At 40.1% G+C, this 18,183-nt stretch overlaps 1 protein-coding gene across 1 annotated transcript in view; it reads left to right on the top strand.

Annotated features, from left to right (window-relative positions):
• The window catches only part of LOC111657568 (transcriptional repressor scratch 1-like), a 44,827-nt gene continuing 26,644 nt past the window's right edge, over positions 1-18,183 (top strand). Inside the window, exons 1-2 of the mRNA XM_023409780.2 lie at positions 1-14; positions 689-807. The gene's annotated coding sequence lies outside the window, so the exon portion shown is untranslated. The remainder of the gene's footprint in view (positions 15-688; positions 808-18,183) is intronic.

Raw genomic sequence — 18,183 nt, forward strand, 5'->3', positions numbered from 1 at the left:
TCCTGGAGTCCATGGTGAGTATGAAGGATCAAGGTGCTCAGATTAAATCAATGAAGTGTAGTGGAACTGTATTTAACTCAAACTAGTGCTGGTCAGTGTAACAACACAAAGCTACCCACAAACATTCCTGTCATACTGTTTCCAGTGCTAAAGAGTAAGGTGGACATCTGCCTAAACAAAGCATGAGATTTGTGCTCTTTGCTGTGTACACAAACACAAACACAAACACAAACACAAACACACAAGCGCAAGTGACATTAGCTACTAACTTTTGGACATTACAAGGTTAACATTAAGCTTTATTTAACAGTGTCGGTAACATTAGCCGCTTACCTTTGTCTTTATAAATTTAAAGTTAAGATACAATGAAAACGTGTCAGTATCATTAGTAACTTGCATGAAACTGACAGCATGGGTGTTCATTCTCAGTTACTTTACCATGTTGAAATAAAACAAAAGCTTAAATGTCTCTGTTTGTCATCTCACTCAGCATCAAATTAGTTACCTTTTAGACCTTTTCATTATAATAAGCTACGCAATCAACACAGGTATACTGTAGGTACCAATCAGCACCAGGGCAGAAAAGTCACAAATACTGCTTCAGAAATATCATTTGTCATAAATAACATACTATTTGAATGTTGATGCAACAATATGTGTTCTGCTTAAATTGTTAAAATTGCAAAAGGTGAGAGAGCTCTGGATGTCCTGCCGACTCTGCTCCACACATCCGTCTAGAAGAGAGGAGGAAAAGTCTTCAGACCCACCACTGAGGAGTCCCACAGCTGATTTACTGACATGCAGCCTGTAAGTTTTGCTCTTTGTTTTTCTACTTCAGAAAGGCTGGACGTTTGCACTTGATAAGGTAATTTAGGGACAGAAGCATTTCTTTCTAAATGCTGCACATTGTGTGTACCCTTGCTTTTTAAACAAATGTGTTGAATGCATTTCCCTCCTTATAACACACTGCATTACATAACATTTAAAGTCTGTATATTCGTTAGCAGTATTTTTCCTTATAGCCTTTGTTGTTGCATTTTTTTTTAAATCAAATGTTGTGTGGCTGAATAGCGGCGAAGCAGCTACAGGAATAGGTATCGCTTGTCCTGTGAGCTCGTGTGCAAGACTTTGCGTCCTTGTGTGTTTGCATGAGAGAAAAAAACAAAATGGAGACCCACTCGTAAAAGTACTGCTTAACAGAGCTATACGTTGTCAGAAATCTTTAAGTTGCACTGTGTTGAACTTTAGGGGCCACTGGAAATAGACCTTAAAACCACGATCTAGTCACGAAGGAACTGAATAGAATATAACAGAATAGGAAATGCGTCATATTTCAGCAAATACAGAGTAGTTTCTTGTTGATTTGAGAGTGGGAGGGGCGGAGGTGTATCTGCTTGTCACGGGTACAAGTGTCTGTGTTCAAAAATCCTCTGTAAAGACTGAAGAATATATTTCAGAAGCAATGAGGGGAAAAACAGGAAAAACTGATGTCTCAGCCTGTCTGATCAGCCTGTAAGAGTGACAGAAAAGGAAGGCTTGCTGCTTCAGAGTCAAGTGCATTTCACAGACAAACCGGCGGTGTGACGCCGATGGAAAAACATAAGAGCTGACAGGTTGTAGAGCCTTTGTTCAAGCACTGGAATATATACAGAGGTGGATTTGAAAGAAGCCTAAAGCAGCACATGCGGGTATTTTAGCTGAGATTCGTAAACAGCAACCGCAGTGAGACAAAGAATTAGCAGCTTCTTGAAAGGTGGAAACCTGTTTTTAATTAAGAGCAGATGGTTTTTAGGTGTTGAAACAAGAGGATGCCTCAGCGAATAACTGAAGTTTAACATTTCTGAGAAGTGTTCTTGTGCAGACTGTGTGACGCCTCGGGAGCTTTCTGTTTCTCGCCACACTCCTGCTCTCCTCTCTCTTTCTTATTGAATTTCAACCTAGTTTGTATTTTGGATAGAAAACTTTTTTTTTTTTTTCTAATGTCAATGACTACAAATGTTTAGCATCAGGAGATTGTTAGTGTGTTGCCTTGTGCCATCATGTTCAGTGGCTTGAAAAAGAAATTAATCCTCCCACTGCTGACCAGTTTTTTCTTTATTAATGAATCCAATTAAATTTGATTTTATGGCAATGTTTTCTCTAAAAAAAAACCCAAAAAACCCCCCCCAAAAAACAAAATACTATTTAAAACGTGTTTTTAGTATTGTTGAGTGTCATAATAGTGTCATAATTTCTTTTCTTTTTTTTCATCATTCATCTCCTGTATCATTTACAAATAACATTGAACAGAAAACTCCTCCTGATTTAATAGGAATAAAGTTTCCCCATGAGTCCGGTCATTAAATACTCTGTATTAGTAGTGTAACAATCTAAGCTAACAAAATGTACTGTTAATTGGCTTAGAGGCCTAATTAAAGGAATAGTTCAACATTTTGGGCAATGTACCGATTCACCTTCTTGCCAAGGATCAGACGAGAATACCACTCTCACGTCGGTATGGTAAATATGGCACTGGAGTCAGGAGTTGATTAGCTTAGTTTAGCTTAGCATAAAGACCGGGATCAAAGGAGGACAGCTAAAAAACTCAATAATAAGGCTACTATACATGTGTTCAGAGTAAAACCAGCTGTGTTAAGCAACGCAACAGCAATGCAGAGAGGGGTGCATTTCACATTTTCACATGGGATCAAAGTCGGTCTGAATGCTCATTAATTAGCATGTTATATGTTTGTTTAACCTGTACAAAAACAGAAATATAAAAAGCCCTAACATATTGTGAGCTTTACAGGTGGTAGTAGCTGTTCTTCTTCGCTACTTCATACTTAAGACACAAAGGTGGTGTTAATCTTCTCACCTAACTCCTGGCATGAAAGAGCATAAGTGCATTTCCCAAAACACCAAGCAGCAAGTTCAGTTTAACTTTTATTGTTACCCGCACATATTACTGTAAAATGTCTTTGATGTAGCATGTATCATGATAATTAAGGAGTAAGTTTTATTTTCTTACCAAGACAAGCAGATAAACAGTATAAACAGTAGGATACACACTCTTATCTTAATTTTACATTGAACTATGCAGCGTGGTTGCCTGGTGACAACAGGCCGTTAAACAGTTGCAGCAAAGCCACCGGTTCACCACCTGTGTGGATCTGTAATGAGCTTTACTACTGTTCCTGTTCCTGTCTTGTACGACCGGTTTGTAACTGTGTCATTCTGGTAATCAAGGCAGCAACTGGTTTTGTTTTCTGTCCCTGTTGCTGTTGCACTGTTGCACATCAGACTATCGCCATGGAAACCAGACCTGTGGAGGGCTTTGTATAATTTTTGTGTATTTTTTATATATAATCTCCTTTAATCCTGGACCAATTAGTTTCAGACCAGGACAGAGAGAAGGAACATCTCTCTCTCTCTCTGTCTCTCTCTCTCTCTCTCTCTCTCCCTCTCCCCTTCCTTTGAAGGTTTTTTCTTGTTTTCATTCCTCCTTTCTCCAAATCTGCCTCTCTCTCTCTGCCTCACTGTCCATCTAAATCTGTTTTCATTTCTTTCTGCGTGTTTTTCTCCGGCTTGTTTTTCCACAGCTACTGCTGCACACAGACACGCACACACGCACACATAAACACCCATACGCCAGATCATCCAACATTAATTTAGCTTCCTATTAATCCAATTAGTTCAAAGAAATTGTTGATGTGGCTTCATCCGTCCTCTTGTCGCTGTTTTTTTTTCGTGCCCTCCTTTTGGTCCTTCCTTGGTTTCCTCAGAAAAGCCCAGTACTGTGACCACTGCCTTCACTTCTACTACCACCAACAATAATAATAAATTTGGAATACCAACACAAACTACAGCAATCTGTGCCTGGTTTTCAGAATCACCCACAGATTGAGTTTCGTGAATTTTTTAAAACTATTTTTTTCTATCCATTTATCCCTCTCTCTCTCTCTCCCTCTCTCTCTCTCTCTCTCTTGGGGGCCCTCGGGCATATGTGTGTCAGAGATCCCATGGGGTGTGTGTGTGTGTGTGTGTGTGTGTGTGTGTGTGTGTGTGTGTGTGTGTGTGTGTGTGTGTGTGTGTCCTGGGGATCCGCGACATGCACACACGAGGAAGACACAACACACACATACACTCGTTGTCCCAGTCAGGGGTACAGGCTGAGATCTGGGTAGAGGGGAGCACAGTGGGAGGACAAGGGGAAAAGATTATACCTCTGAAGCTGACACCCACACAAACACGCACATAAATGAACCACACACTGAACTCACACACAAAGGCTCAGTACAAACCAAACTCTTAACTTTGAAAAATTACAATGCATTTCCATTATAGTAACCCTGAAACTGACTCAAGGTGTTGTGACAAGCTACATAGGCCACTACAAGGAGTTTTAGTAAGGTATTGCTAAATCTAGCAAACCACCTTCCACGTTTTATCAAAGCTTGGTAGAGTAAACAAATATTGGACATCTGAGGTTTCCAAAAGCGTTTTGTGCCTTGCTCTCACTTTCAGCTCTTGGATGGATTTTAAACTCCTCAGTCAACCAGTCCAACCTTCTAGCTCAGTGATAAAAAGTCAAAGTTACCTACATAAAACTGAAGGGGAAACATGTCAAGTCCAAAGGAGCAGTGCGATTAAAAACCTGACCTGACTGAAAGTGGCTGGAGGTTAGAGGATGAAGTCTGAATCATTTTGTTTTTGATTTCTGTCAGTTCAGGGGACTATGGTGCAGTTTTTTTTTTTTTCAAGCGCAAGATTTTTCTGTAAAGAAGCAACAATATTCATAGAAAAAAGGCCACAGTAACTACAACCTTATAGTATAACCAGGAAAGGAGTATGAGTATTGAGTGCTGCGTATGAGTACTTCTGGTATACATTTACACAGTGTTCATAAAATGTAAGAATTGATATGTGTATGAATGGCTGGTTGATGAAGCTTAATTGGCAAATAAATTGTTAATAATGTTTCTATTTTCCTGTGTTGAGGAAATGAGCAAAACATGTGATTTAGGGCAGGAAAAATACTTGTATGAATCAGGAGCTCAGCCCATATTCCTCCTCTATTAGTCTCACACAGTTTTATTTGTTAATGACTGTGAGAATCATTGTGGGTGTCCCTTACATATACCACCTGCAGGCAGTTTAAATAATCCCCTACAGTTTCTATCCAGTGAGCATCATCTGGCTGGCAATTTAGATGCGTTTGCTAAAAAGATTCAAATACAGATTTTAAAAAGAAGATCCTCCACCATGAGTTTCCTTGGATTAAAGAGTGTCGTTGTTTAGTTTTAATTGTTCAGGGTAACAGTAAGGTTTATAAACCTTATACACACTTCAACTCACCCATATACAGATACATTCTCTTTCTCTCTCTCTCTCTCTTTGTGTCAGACACAGACAGATTTCCTCTTTGTCTTGGTGATATGTAATGACCGCTCAAGCATGGAGGGCCAAAAGATCTGAGGTCAAGGGTGAATAAGGGGCAGGGGGTTGCCGGTTCAGCAGCGCGTGTGTGTGTGTGTGTGTGTGTGTGTGTGTGTGTGTGTGTGTGTGTGTGTGTGTGTGTGTGTGTGTGAGAGAGAGAGTATACTTGGTTTTCCCTTGGTGAACACAACCCTTCTGAAGACACCAAACACACTGTGGATCGACAAAGAACATCAGTGTGCTTGCTGACATTGCTTATCAGCACTGAACTCAGATCAGTTCTCACGATGAATCAATGCAAGAGTCGCGTCAACTGAACCGTGAGACGACATGTCATATTTGTTGCTGAAACTGCAGCCACATGCTGTCAGTGATCACACGATCACATCCACTGTCAAATAAACACAAAGAAGAGATGGAATATAACGAATTTGAAATACAATATTATTAACATGTGTTTTCTGTTTATTACTAAGATGTTGTCATAGAGTAACTGACCTTTGAGAACAATTTGCCAACATAAATTGAATGATATGATGATATGATAATAATAATGATAAATGAGCAAATAACCTTTTAAAATGCAAGAATTATTTATATTGCAGTTGGTCTCAAAGAAAGTAAAATCTCTTTCATTTTAAGCAAACTCAAGTTTTGAGTTAAACTGAAAATAAAAGATTACAAAAAAAATGAAAGTGAAAAATCTCTAATTTAATGTGAAAAATGAGACTGATGTACTGAGAGGAAAAAATATATTTTGTGCTGATTTAAGCACTGATCATGTAGAGAATATTACATACAGAGAATATCTTTTCTATTTTAGTAAAATTGAAAGGAAACAGCTAGAAATTCAAAGTGTACTCCAATTTCCAGTTTCATTTTTTCTTTTACGTGAAAAGTGTTTTAATGCAAAATGTCTGGTTCATTACACCACTTACAGATTGCATCTTGTGCTTAATTTTATCTAGAAACATTGATTGAACTTAGACATAGAACTAGTAGTATTTACTACATGGTGATCAGACCAAACATTGATAATTAACTGCAGTTCATACACTCGTTGTCATGCAAATAGGACAGCGGTTTAGTAGGTTTAGTTTCTCTACATGTATCTATTCTTACACAGGGTTTTTTTTTCTACACACATACATTTATTGGATTAAAGATAAGATAAGAATCGTTTAAAACAGCTACGAGTACAATTCTCCAAAGACATGTTAACATTGACAACAATTAGCTTCTGGATAGCATTGTGAAATGTAATTGTTCCTTAGTTGTATGTGACAACAAAGAAAAAGACAGAGGTGACGTCCTAGCGTGGCACACATGCACTCCCACCCTCGTCTAGTCCCCATATGGACCCTCTCCTTCGAGAGAAAGCTATCAGGGAGTATGTGTGTTTTTATTGTGTGTGTGTGTGTGTGTGTGTGTGTGTGTGTGTGTGTGTGTGTGTGTGTGTGTGTGTGTGTGTGAGAGAGCCCATGTGAGTGTTTGTGCATGCCCTTCGTTTGCTTTACATTCATTTTGTGTCCTTTGCTGTTACCATATCTCAGTAACACAAATTACTCTTACCTCTCATTAGTCCATGTTGGTGTCCAAACTTTGAGTGTCCGTCTCATTATGTGTGGGCAGGACAAAGGGTCATTATACAGGCTTCTCTCCACTTTGTCACGGTGCTGTTGTCCGTGCTCTGAAACCTACAGCAACCTCAGAGGAAAGGAGAAAGGATGCTCAGAAATTATTCTGTACTACTGTTGAGGAGAACAGCATTTCATTAGGAAGATGGTAGAACTTGTTTGTCTTTTTATAACCTCCAAAATACATCTTAATATCCTAATTAATGGGGACTATTTTTTTTGCTAGAAAGTGTAGTCATTTCTAAATATTGTGAACCCCACTAACAAAACTTAACTAATCTCAAATGTATTTTTTTGTTTTTTATTTATTCTAGATCTTAAAAACACAGGCAGATTATAGAGGACAATGAAAAATATGGGTTGTTTTATTTATTTTTTTTATTTTTGTTATTTGGGTGAATTAACCCTTAAAACACAGCTGTAGGAGATGCACCACATCTGCAGGAGGGCACTAACATCACACTGATGAGGTCTGAAAACTGGTTTTAAAAAAAGCCTTCATCTCATGACACCTGTATTACTTTTTTTGTGTGCTTCCTCCCTCTCTCTCCTCTCTCTTCCCTTTCTGTCCCTCACTGTCTTTTTCTCCGTCTCCCACTCTCTCCCTTCCTCCCCCCTCAGGCCAAACTGCAGCTATCAGATTTCTCTCTGCTTGGTTCTTTTCAATTAGACTTGCTCACTTTCCCCAACCCTCTGTGTGTATGTTTGTGTGTATATTACCCGTTGTGTATTTCTGCGTTTAGTGTGTCTGTATCTGTGTGCGACACCTTAGGAAAAGACACCATGGTGAATTCTATTAAGAAGCCGCTCATTTTCCAACACTCAGAACACAGCAAGTGTCCACCCTCTTCTCTTCTCTTCTCTTCTCTTCTCTTCTCTTCTCTTCTCTTCTCTGACTCCCTCTTTTAGGGCAGATGAGAGCATTAGTGGTGACAGCTGATTGCATTATCGGTGACTTTATCCCACTCACTCGTAGGCAACAAGGGACACACCATCTTTCTTTCCCCTTTAAGAGCTTATGATTGCAGAAATAATTTTGACTATGTAGAACTAATTACCAGCTGCGACATCGTGGCTGGTATTTTCACCTTTTGAGTCTGTGCTCTCTCTCTCTCTCTGTCTCTCTCTCTCTGTGTGTCATCATGACAAAATGTGGTCCTGGAGACACCTATAGCCAGAACTACAACAGAGTCAGTTTTGAGTGCTTTGGCAGGTGTTTTATACAGTACCACGGGGAAAGTGTGTCCAAACTTTTTGAGTTTGATAGTTTATTAGGATTCTACCACTCAAGGGGTAGAACCCAATTGAGTTTGTGCTGGCTTGGTAAAGGCCACCATGATGGATTTTTAGCTAATTTGCATAATGTGAAAAAGAGTAACGGGACATCTCCTTTTCTGCATTTCTAAAAACCACTGCTGCTTGTGGCTTTAATTTCGGGAAAACTGAGCTGTTCTTCATTTAAAACGATCCAAGGAGAAAATTGGATTAAAGGTAACCCGTGGAGTTTTTGACCATTAGCATCCGAAGCAATGTTTTAATCCATTTGTATCTTGCACATGCTCACGATGCAATGCAAATTTTTACTGAGGAGTGTGATAATGCAAATGTATTGCACAGATAAGCCGTCAAACATGAAAAAGAACAAGTAGTTTCAAACTTCCAATATTTTATACAATGGGCAGAGAAAACCAACAGAACTAATCACATGCAGATCAACATGGCACAACAAGGTAGAACAATAAGGTGCAGTATATATAGAGAGCTCATTGGGTGGGGAAATTGATGTAGTGCTGATGTCGGGGATCACCCAGTCCAGCTCCAGAATCAGCACCCTGGCCATGTAGCAGTCACATGAGCAACATGAATGTAAACATAACTGTTCAGGAGAAAGCTCCACAGCTGTATGTACTCAAATGTGGGCAACAAAAAAAACCCTTTGTAATTACTATACAGAAGTTACTTTCCACTCCAGACAGTTGCCTTTGAGACGGTCAGCCAGTTACAGTGAGTCCTGCAGCCCAACAATAATCTTTCTTTTGGACATACAAAATGGTGCAGGTGGAGGAAACTCATACATCTCCAGTCTGTGTTTCTCGGTGAGCCATCCATCAACGACATGAGTAAGACGGCTTACGCCTGTGCGCCATGGGACGGGTAAAGAAGTCAAACTTGGAGGTCAGCATCTTCACAAAAGCTTGTCCTTTATGTACAGTTAAGTGAAGGTCCAGTACGTCTTTGTACAAGATTCAATTTCTTCAGTTTAAATGTGAATTTGGAGCAACACAATATCCCTGTTGACGATGTTCAGACTGTGTGACACCCAAGCCAATTTATTGCAGAGAAGATAAGGTGTGTGTGTGTGTGTGTGTGTGAGTGTGTGTGAGAGGGAGAGTGTGTGGGTGTAGTGTATAAGACAGCCTGGGGGTTAATTAGAGAATAGTAAACAGAACACATGTGGCAGTTTAATATCCCCTCTGCCTTACAGCCCATGTCACACCCCACCTGCTCTGTTGCTATCTTTCTGTTGTGTGTGCGTGTGCGTGTATGTGTGTGTGTTTATCTGTATGGTAGGGGTCATGGGCGTTCCCCCACCACCTATCCCAAAGGCACTAACACCCCCTCCTTGCTCCCGATGCGCACCCCACACCCGCCCACACGCACTCACACAGCCGCGGCATGGTGCTGGTGCAGGTGTGTGTGTGGTATGGAGGTAATTTAAACCAGATGAGGTGGTGTCTTTCAGCCTGTGGCCCTGTCACTTCATCAATATCCAAGAGATGAAGGAATGAGGAGATGGATGGATGAGTGGGTGGAGGAGAAAGAAAAAACGGAGGAAAGCATTGTTTCACCTAAAATGTAAAAGATTGGGGAATCTATCTATCTATCTATCTAAGATTGAGAGACAAGGAAGCTTTTGTTTTTACTTCAGGGCGAGAACAAATGAAAAAAGTCATCAAACTTATATTGGTTTTTTGGACATCCTTTCATCCAATATTGTTAGTTTGTTGATGCTTTTACTGTCTGTAAACTGAACAAAAAAGAACTGAGCAGCCAAACGCCCCATATGCTGTAGATTTCTAGAATAATTCTTGTTATTAATGAACACTTTTTAGTGAGGAAAAAGCTGCCACAGCAGCTGTGAAAACACCATTTTTGAGACAATTTAAATCTGAACATATGGATCATATCCACAGCGATTTAAAGGATAAGGTGGGTGTTACTTTACAGTATATGTTTATTAAATTCAGTACATTCAGGCAGTATATATATATATATATACTATATATACAGTATATATATATATATATATATGTATATATATCAATTTAGCCCATGAAAGGCTGTACAGCAATCCAATTTGTATAAAAACATCAAAAATAAATAATTCCTTCTAATAATAAAAATAATTTTCATGATAATTCAATTTAAAATCCTATGCAATAACATACATATAATGATGAACAACATTTTTATTTATTTATTTAGTCTCATCCTTTAATAAATACACACAGATTAAAAGTTTGTTTAAGTCAAAAAAACCCTCAGCAGAAAATTAAAACTTCCCCGACAACAGAAACTCCCTAAGTGTAAATTGGGAGTGGTTGTCGGAGCTGAAGGCAATCATATTCACTCATCCATCACACACTTGCTCTCCCCTGCGTCTGTTCATTGTCAAACTACTGTCTGTTTATGAAGCCTTTGATTTCCTAATTATAACCACAAATTTCATAGGAGATCTGGTTGCAGCGTTTAAGGCATTTATACTCGACGACAGGGTGCTTTTTCCCCCGAGCGTCGTAGTCTGAACTTCAGCAGTTCTTCCAGCGTGAACCAGCGACCGCGCAACAAAAGACCAATCTGTTAGACCAATAAATGAGCAGTCAGGTGTGTGTGTGTGTGTGGCAGTAAATGAACACTCTCTCTATCTCCCATCTATCAAAGGCTTGACACCAGGAGCAGCTGTGAGAACACACACGCACGCACACACACACACACACACACACCCACACCCTCTCTACTACTTTAGCAATTTGGGATAATTAGCCTACTATACAATGTCCGCCTGTGGTCCCCAGGGGTCCTGTGGGCTGAGTGCGTGTGTGTATGTATATATGTGTGTGTGTGTGTGTGTGTGTGTGTGTGTGTGTGTGTGTGTGTGTGTGTGTGTGTGTGTGTGTGTGTGTGTGTGTGTGTGTGTGTGTGTGTGTGTGTGTGTGCATGTTTCTGTGGGTGTCTGGTAAGGATCAGCTGTGTTAAGCGTCCCGTGACATCTAAACTACTAATTCATTGCAACATTAACGGCATTGATTAACATACGGCTATAGACACACGCTCACACACACACACACACACACACACACACACGCACACACACACACACACACACTGACATACACATCTGGGGAATCCCTTGTGATGTCAGCCGGCAACCCGGTTTTGGGCAGTCTGTTAAAACACAAAAGACCCAACCTGCACATAAACAAACACACATTTTGTTGTTGAGTTTTGTTACAAAATAAAAATACTACCTTTAAATGACATAAAATGCTTTTGATGCTATTGCAAGCTGCTAAAAAAATAGTGTGTAATTTACTCTGAATATTCAAACTCATCCTAACATACATGTTGTATAAGGCACAATGTGGAGATATTGTAACAGGACTTTCACACCTAAAGCTCAGTTCTGCTCGATTGAACTGACCTCCAAGATGCACGTCCAGTGCCGGTTTGGCCTTGACAGGAGGGGAAATTTTGGAGATTGCAATTTTACTAGAGCGAAGAGTGGAACAAAAGTTTGTTTTGTGCTTCTCTGAATTGTCTGAGTTCTGTAAGAAAACATCCTACTTAGCTGCTCCTGTGCACTACTTTACGTACAGTATTTGCTCTTTATTCTGAAACCAAGATGCAAAAGAGGCACAAGTCTTCACACTGAACGCAAATATGACTTTGCAGAACATTTCATGTATTATTACACAAATGAATTTTGTTCTGATACTGAAAACCCAACCTATGTCCCAGTTGTTCACTCTGCACAAATTTTTTGTTTCAGGCAGCTAGAACAAAATGAAATACTTATTAATAAATGCAAACATACATATTCAAATTCCTTTTTTTTTTTTTTCATAATTTCATAATAAAGAAAACATAATTGGGTGCTCTGGTGGCCTATAGGGGTCGACAATGAACCATAAAGTCCCGAGTCTAGCTCAAGACCTTTGTCTCCCTGTGTCTTGACTTCCTGCCATCTTTCTACTGTTGGTTTGTAAAGGCGTGAATTGCCCCCCCAATAAAACACACAATGACAACAAAGATCTAAGTTTTAATCTAAATTTTACTGTCCTTTTTCATAAATTTAGCAAAAGTAGAACTGAGAGTATTCTAATCTTGCATCTGGACTGATCCATTATCATTTCTGTCAGCACATTACTGTTATGTACTAACTAACAAATTTTCTTGTATACTAGCATACTGTACTTTGCATTACTGTAATACATAATGTGCATGTTTAAATGTGAACATGTTGGATAGAATTGGGATACACTTGAACAGTAAAACAGTAATATGGCCTATGTTCCTGCCTTCATGTTCAATTTTAAAATTATGATGAAATAAGAGCTCAATCAAGTTATTGTAGAGTAGACGAGAAGTGACGTTTAGAGACACTCAGTCCTAGATGGAAACACTTTGTGTCCCCAAAACTGAAGGTTTCTTCTCTCTCATGTTTAGTCGTTGTTGCTGCACAAAAGCAGCCAATCATGACTGGTGAGCAGAAGGGAGCAGAAAACATCTGTATGTGTTTCATTTCAGAGCCAATGGCCAGAGAACAGACAGAGAGAGTTTATGTGTGAGTACTGTACTTCAAAAGAGAAAGAGAGTGTGTGTTTGTGCGTGTGTGTGTGTGTGTGTGTGTGTGTGTGTGTGTGTGTGTGTGTGTGTGTGCGTGCGCATATAAGACAGAAAGATAATGATGTGTAACTGCGCCTGTCTCTGCTGCTATTGAGCCTCAGTGTCCTACTGTGACAAGAGCCAGGTGCTGGTGGGAGAGAGAGAGAGAGAGGGAGAGAGAGAGCGAAAAATCAAGCAGCAAATCAATAACATCATGATTGGGGATGATTACACTTCTCCTTCCCTCTCTTCCTGTGTATATGTCTAAATGTGTGCGTGTTATTTTTTTTGTCATCATGAACTCCTTTCGTCTGCTCCTCTCCTCACAATCTGTCCAATCAGAGACACACACACACACACACACACACACACACACACACACACACACACACACACACACACACCCACAGACCTATACCATCCATATGCCCCTCTTCCTCTTTGGTTTTCATTGCACAAAGAAGGAAACTCTTTCTTTGAATTTTAAGTATATATATCTTGAGGAAGAGGCAGTGTGTGCTTGACTGAATGACCATAACCGAAAACCATTTTGTATTCTACAAAGCAGGAAAAAATGTTGTTAGTCATGTCTATTGATCAGGTCATGATCCTTCTCCCTCCCTGCCTGTAATGCTCTGTAATTGCTCTCTGACCTTATTGCTCTGTCCACAGTCTGTAGAGAAAAAAAGAAAGTGAGAGAAAGAGAACCATTGTTACTTTCATTGACTCGGCCATAAAACAACTATTTTCATTCTCTCTTGCCGTCCGTCTCTTCTTTCTTTCTCCTCTAACTGCCTGTTTTCAATGGTGCCCCATCTCCCTGTCACTGCTTATCTTTTATCTTGCTCTTTCTCTCTCTCTCTCACTTTGACTCTCCCTGTCTCTCTCTCCCTGAGACAAGCTGAGATGGAGACATGCAGAGAGAGAAATAAAATCAGAGTGATGGAGGTAAAGATGGAGCAAGGGAGGTAAACAGACAGACAGAAGAAATAAGAGATAGGGAGGCAGCTCTCCATGTCTGTGATCTCAGTGTGAAGCTGATCCCTGCTTGGCCCAATTCTTTACCTCCCTCTATCTCTACACCTCTCCATCCCTCTCTCTCTGTTTATTCTTTTTTAGTTTTGTCATACATCCTGTTATAGACTACTTAATTTTTGAACAGCCAATTTCAACTTAAAGACTTCAGTTTGGTGTTTTAATTTAGGTTATGACCTCTTTTTTTTTTTTTTTTTTTTTTGTATTTTCAGTACGTTCCCCCCCTTTATCTCTTTTCTTTGTCATCCTTTCCCCCTCTCTGCATGTAGTGATCCATCCGCTGACATGTGCGTCTGCACCCCACAATTACTGTCACGTTTGGCAAAGATTAAAGACAGGAGGGTGGAATGATAAGCAAATAGGATGTGATGTGACTAACAATGTGTCAGGTATTTGTCTGACAATCATGTTCACTTCCAGCAGATTGGATAGTTTTTGGATGGACAGCATCAGCAGGGCCAGCCGTATAAACACAATGTCTCTTAATGACTGACTGACTGACTGACTGAAGTTACACCATTGGTGGGCCGGGCCAAGTGTTGCTGTTGCTCTTTCAAAATGATGTGGCGTGAACAGTTTCTATTTTCGTTATAGGGAGCGTTTACAGGCAGTGTGACTTTATGACTTTGCTTCTTTTTTTTTTTTTTTTTTTTAAAGCAGAATCTAGCAACAAATCTAGCCATTCTTTGGACAAACCTTAGCTACTTTCTGTAAAGGAGATGCCAGCACTCACACTCGAATAGTCTTGATATTTAATATGGGGCAAATAACGAACGCATTTCAGCAATAACCACCATCGTGACACTGATGATGGCTTGCCCCATATTAAATATCAAGAGTATTGAAGTATGAGTGCTGGCATCATCTTTACCTTGTTGACTCAGCTACGACCGTGCACTCGATATAGTTTCCTAGTCAGGATTTGGAGCTGTGCGCACTGCCACAGTTTTTCTCTCTGTTACTTTCTGTAGAAGAGAGACATCAGTAATGTGTTTTGAGTGTATATTGGGCTTTTTCTCCGCAGGCCGTTTGGTCTGTTCTAACTTTCTCTGAGTGATCATTTTACAAGTACATATTGCCGAAATCACAGCACAGTCCTTGTCTTTAACTTATGTGTATAGTGATTTCGCGAGACAATGCCACGGTTATAAAATCAGGATTTTAGCAGCGTAGCAGCAGCTTGGAAATGGCTTAGAAGTTAACATGAAATCTCAATGGGCCGATTTTTCAGTGACTATTTCAAACTTGTTCCATTGTCTGTCAACAGAAAAAGAAAAACACGTAAATGAGAACAGCTGTAATGGAATTCGGGTGTATTAAAATGCTGAATATGTTAGCACAGAGGGTAGGAGAGAATCAAACAGATAAGGAGCTAAGACTGGCCGACACTAGGCTGAATACGATACAATGATGTCATTAATATGTTAATTTGTGTATTACATCATCTAGCGACATTTAACGATTTCCTATGGCAGGCTTTAGCGGTACAGCGGTTCCACAATAGTTTTAAACTATGTCTTTGATTTTGCACATTGAGCACACACAGTCCAGCCATATACAGTACTTACCATAAGTTTATTACCCAGTTTTTTTTTTTTTGGTTTACCTTTTATTAAACAGTGCAGCGTTTTCATTCAACATCCAATGCTTATTTTTAAAATACAGGACAGTGTTGCAAATGAGCAAACTGTGCTGCAGCACAAAAACATAAACAACAACCAGTTGCCTCAATTACGATGCCAACATTCATGTTGTGTGCCAGTGAGGCAAACAGAGTTTCTGTTTTTAAAAAAAGAATTGGTCATTTGCCCCTATTTCACTGACATTTTTGAGGTGAGCAATGCCTGTAAAGAGACACTGTTGGCTAAAGGCTGCATTTAATTCATTATGCAGGTAAGAGACTGCATGGTGACAAAAGAAGATTGAAACTGATGAGAAGAGGATGTCAAGCTTTCCTGCCACTGTAATTGGAGATCCTCTCCACAGGAAACTGGGGAAACTTAAGAAAACACCTCTCCAATCACTACAGCTGAAGTCGTTGACAATTTAGCTACAGAAATACATAAAACCTTTCTGGTTACATATACTGCAATCTATGACCAGGTTACGCTGTCATTTAAATCAGAAGAAGAAGACAAAAAGTACCTCACCTACTTGGGTGAAACAACATACCAACCAGTTTGTCAGGGTCAGATACAAGAAGAGGGTGCTTTGCTCAAGGGCACCTAAGCAATGGTCCTTCGGGTCATTAAGAAGTATTGACCTTGCATGTCAATGTTTACAATCTGGCTGCATCCACACTAATATGTATTAGTTTTAAATCACATCCCTTTTGCCACACAAATCCCAAAATCCTCTAAAACAGAGATAAAACTTGAAATGGTGCTAGTTTGAAAACTCAAGGGCGATGATGCCAACACCCAAGTTTGCCTGCTGATTGGGCCTTATCAGTAATGAGTACCAGTGGTGAATGTATAAGCATTGCTGACCTTGTTGTCTTTGCATCTGTAGCGCAGGTAAATTCTGCATTTTATAATGCCACATTTGCCTTTGCTGTTTCTTATTTGTACCATTTTCTGCAACTTATCCACTGCAGAGTAGTCAGTCTGCACGCACATGCCCAGTGTTTGTGAATGGTCATGTGAAATGTGTTTTCTAGCACAGAGCTAGTGTGCTCATCTGGACGGAGATCGTTTTCTTTTTAAAATGAAAATATATCAGTGTAGACGTAGCCTATCAAGACCCTGGTGCGTTATTCAGCTCAGTTTGTAATGTGATACTTTATTCTGAAAAAGTGCCGATCTACTTGGACATTAATCTTGCTCACTTCCTGGTTTTCTTTTATCTTTTAAAATGTTTTTTTGGACATTTTTGTGCCTTTTCTATAGAGGTGATAGTAAAGAGATGACGGGAAATCAGGAGGCGAGAGAGATGGGGAATGACATGAAACAAAGGTCCCCAGCTGGACTTGAACCTGTGATGATGCAGTTCATGGTCAGTGCTGGTAATCCCTAGGTCTCACAATACTCTGCAGGGTTTTCATAAACTGCTGATCAGTACATGACACAAAGAGACGAAAGAGGCAGGAAGAGACAGAGAAAAAGACTTGTCTCCCATCCTCAAAGATTTAGTGTGAATTAAATTTTTGTGGGCTGAACTTTTACTGTGTTGATGGTATGTCAGGTGCATGTGTGTGTGTGTGTGTGTGTGTGTGTGTGTGTGTGTGTGTGCGTGCACGCGCGTGTGTGCGCATAGGTGCGTGCACGTGCGTGTGTGCTTAAGGGAAATATCAGCACAAACTGGCACAAATACCTTCCTGCCTGTATGACGCCTTCCTCCTCTGCCTCTGTGTTTGACCTTGTTGCTGCAGAGCCTGAGGGGGGGTGTGCGTGGGTTGGGGGTGGGAATGATTGGGTTGGCAGTCAAATCTCCTCCTGTTAACGAGCTGTCATCTGCAGACTGGAGTTCCCACGCATCCAAACAGACCTGGAGTTCATGTGCCGCCAACCTGCTATTCGCACTGACCATTTGTAATGTGTTTATCCATAAATATTTGTATGAACTCTCATCAAGTATTGACCATTAAAGTTCTCCATCAGCATATTCAGGACAACTTTTGGTATTGCCTTTTTTTTTGTTAGTTCACTGTCCGACACACACACACACACACACACAAACACACACACACACACACACACACACACACACACACATAAATACACATACACACACACACGCACACATGCACACACGCACAGAGTTGTCCTTAGAGTCAAAATTTTGACCTTTTGACCTTCATGGTCAAAAGGTCCCGACCAATCAAGTCTAAATGTGAGCAGAAAGGGCAATGGACTCCCTCGACTGTTCATTACAGCTCTCTCTCTCTTTCTGTGTGTGTGTGCGTGTGTGTGTGCGTGTGTGTGTGTGTGTGCGCGTGTGTGTGTGCGTGTGTGTGTGTGTGTCAGCAGGTTAAGAGCCTTTCCATTGGCACCATAGAGACAGAGTGAATAGACTCTAATGATTGATTTTTATCCTTTCACCCCCCTCTCTGTGTCTTTCTCTCATCGTCAAAGCTGAAATCAGAGTCAGAGTCACGAGTTGCAGGACATGATTCAAACACACACAGTTGAATCGTTCTGACCTAATGCCTCAGGTTGCAAAAATAAAAAATAAAGATATGATGCAGGAAATGCTGTCTAAAAATATGCAA

The sequence above is a fragment of the Seriola lalandi genome, unplaced genomic scaffold (assembly GCF_002814215.2).
Source record: "Seriola lalandi dorsalis isolate HSWRI2012SDOR001 ecotype SW California unplaced genomic scaffold, Sedor1 jcf7180002054408, whole genome shotgun sequence".
Classification (NCBI taxonomy): domain Eukaryota; kingdom Metazoa; phylum Chordata; class Actinopteri; order Carangiformes; family Carangidae; genus Seriola; species Seriola lalandi.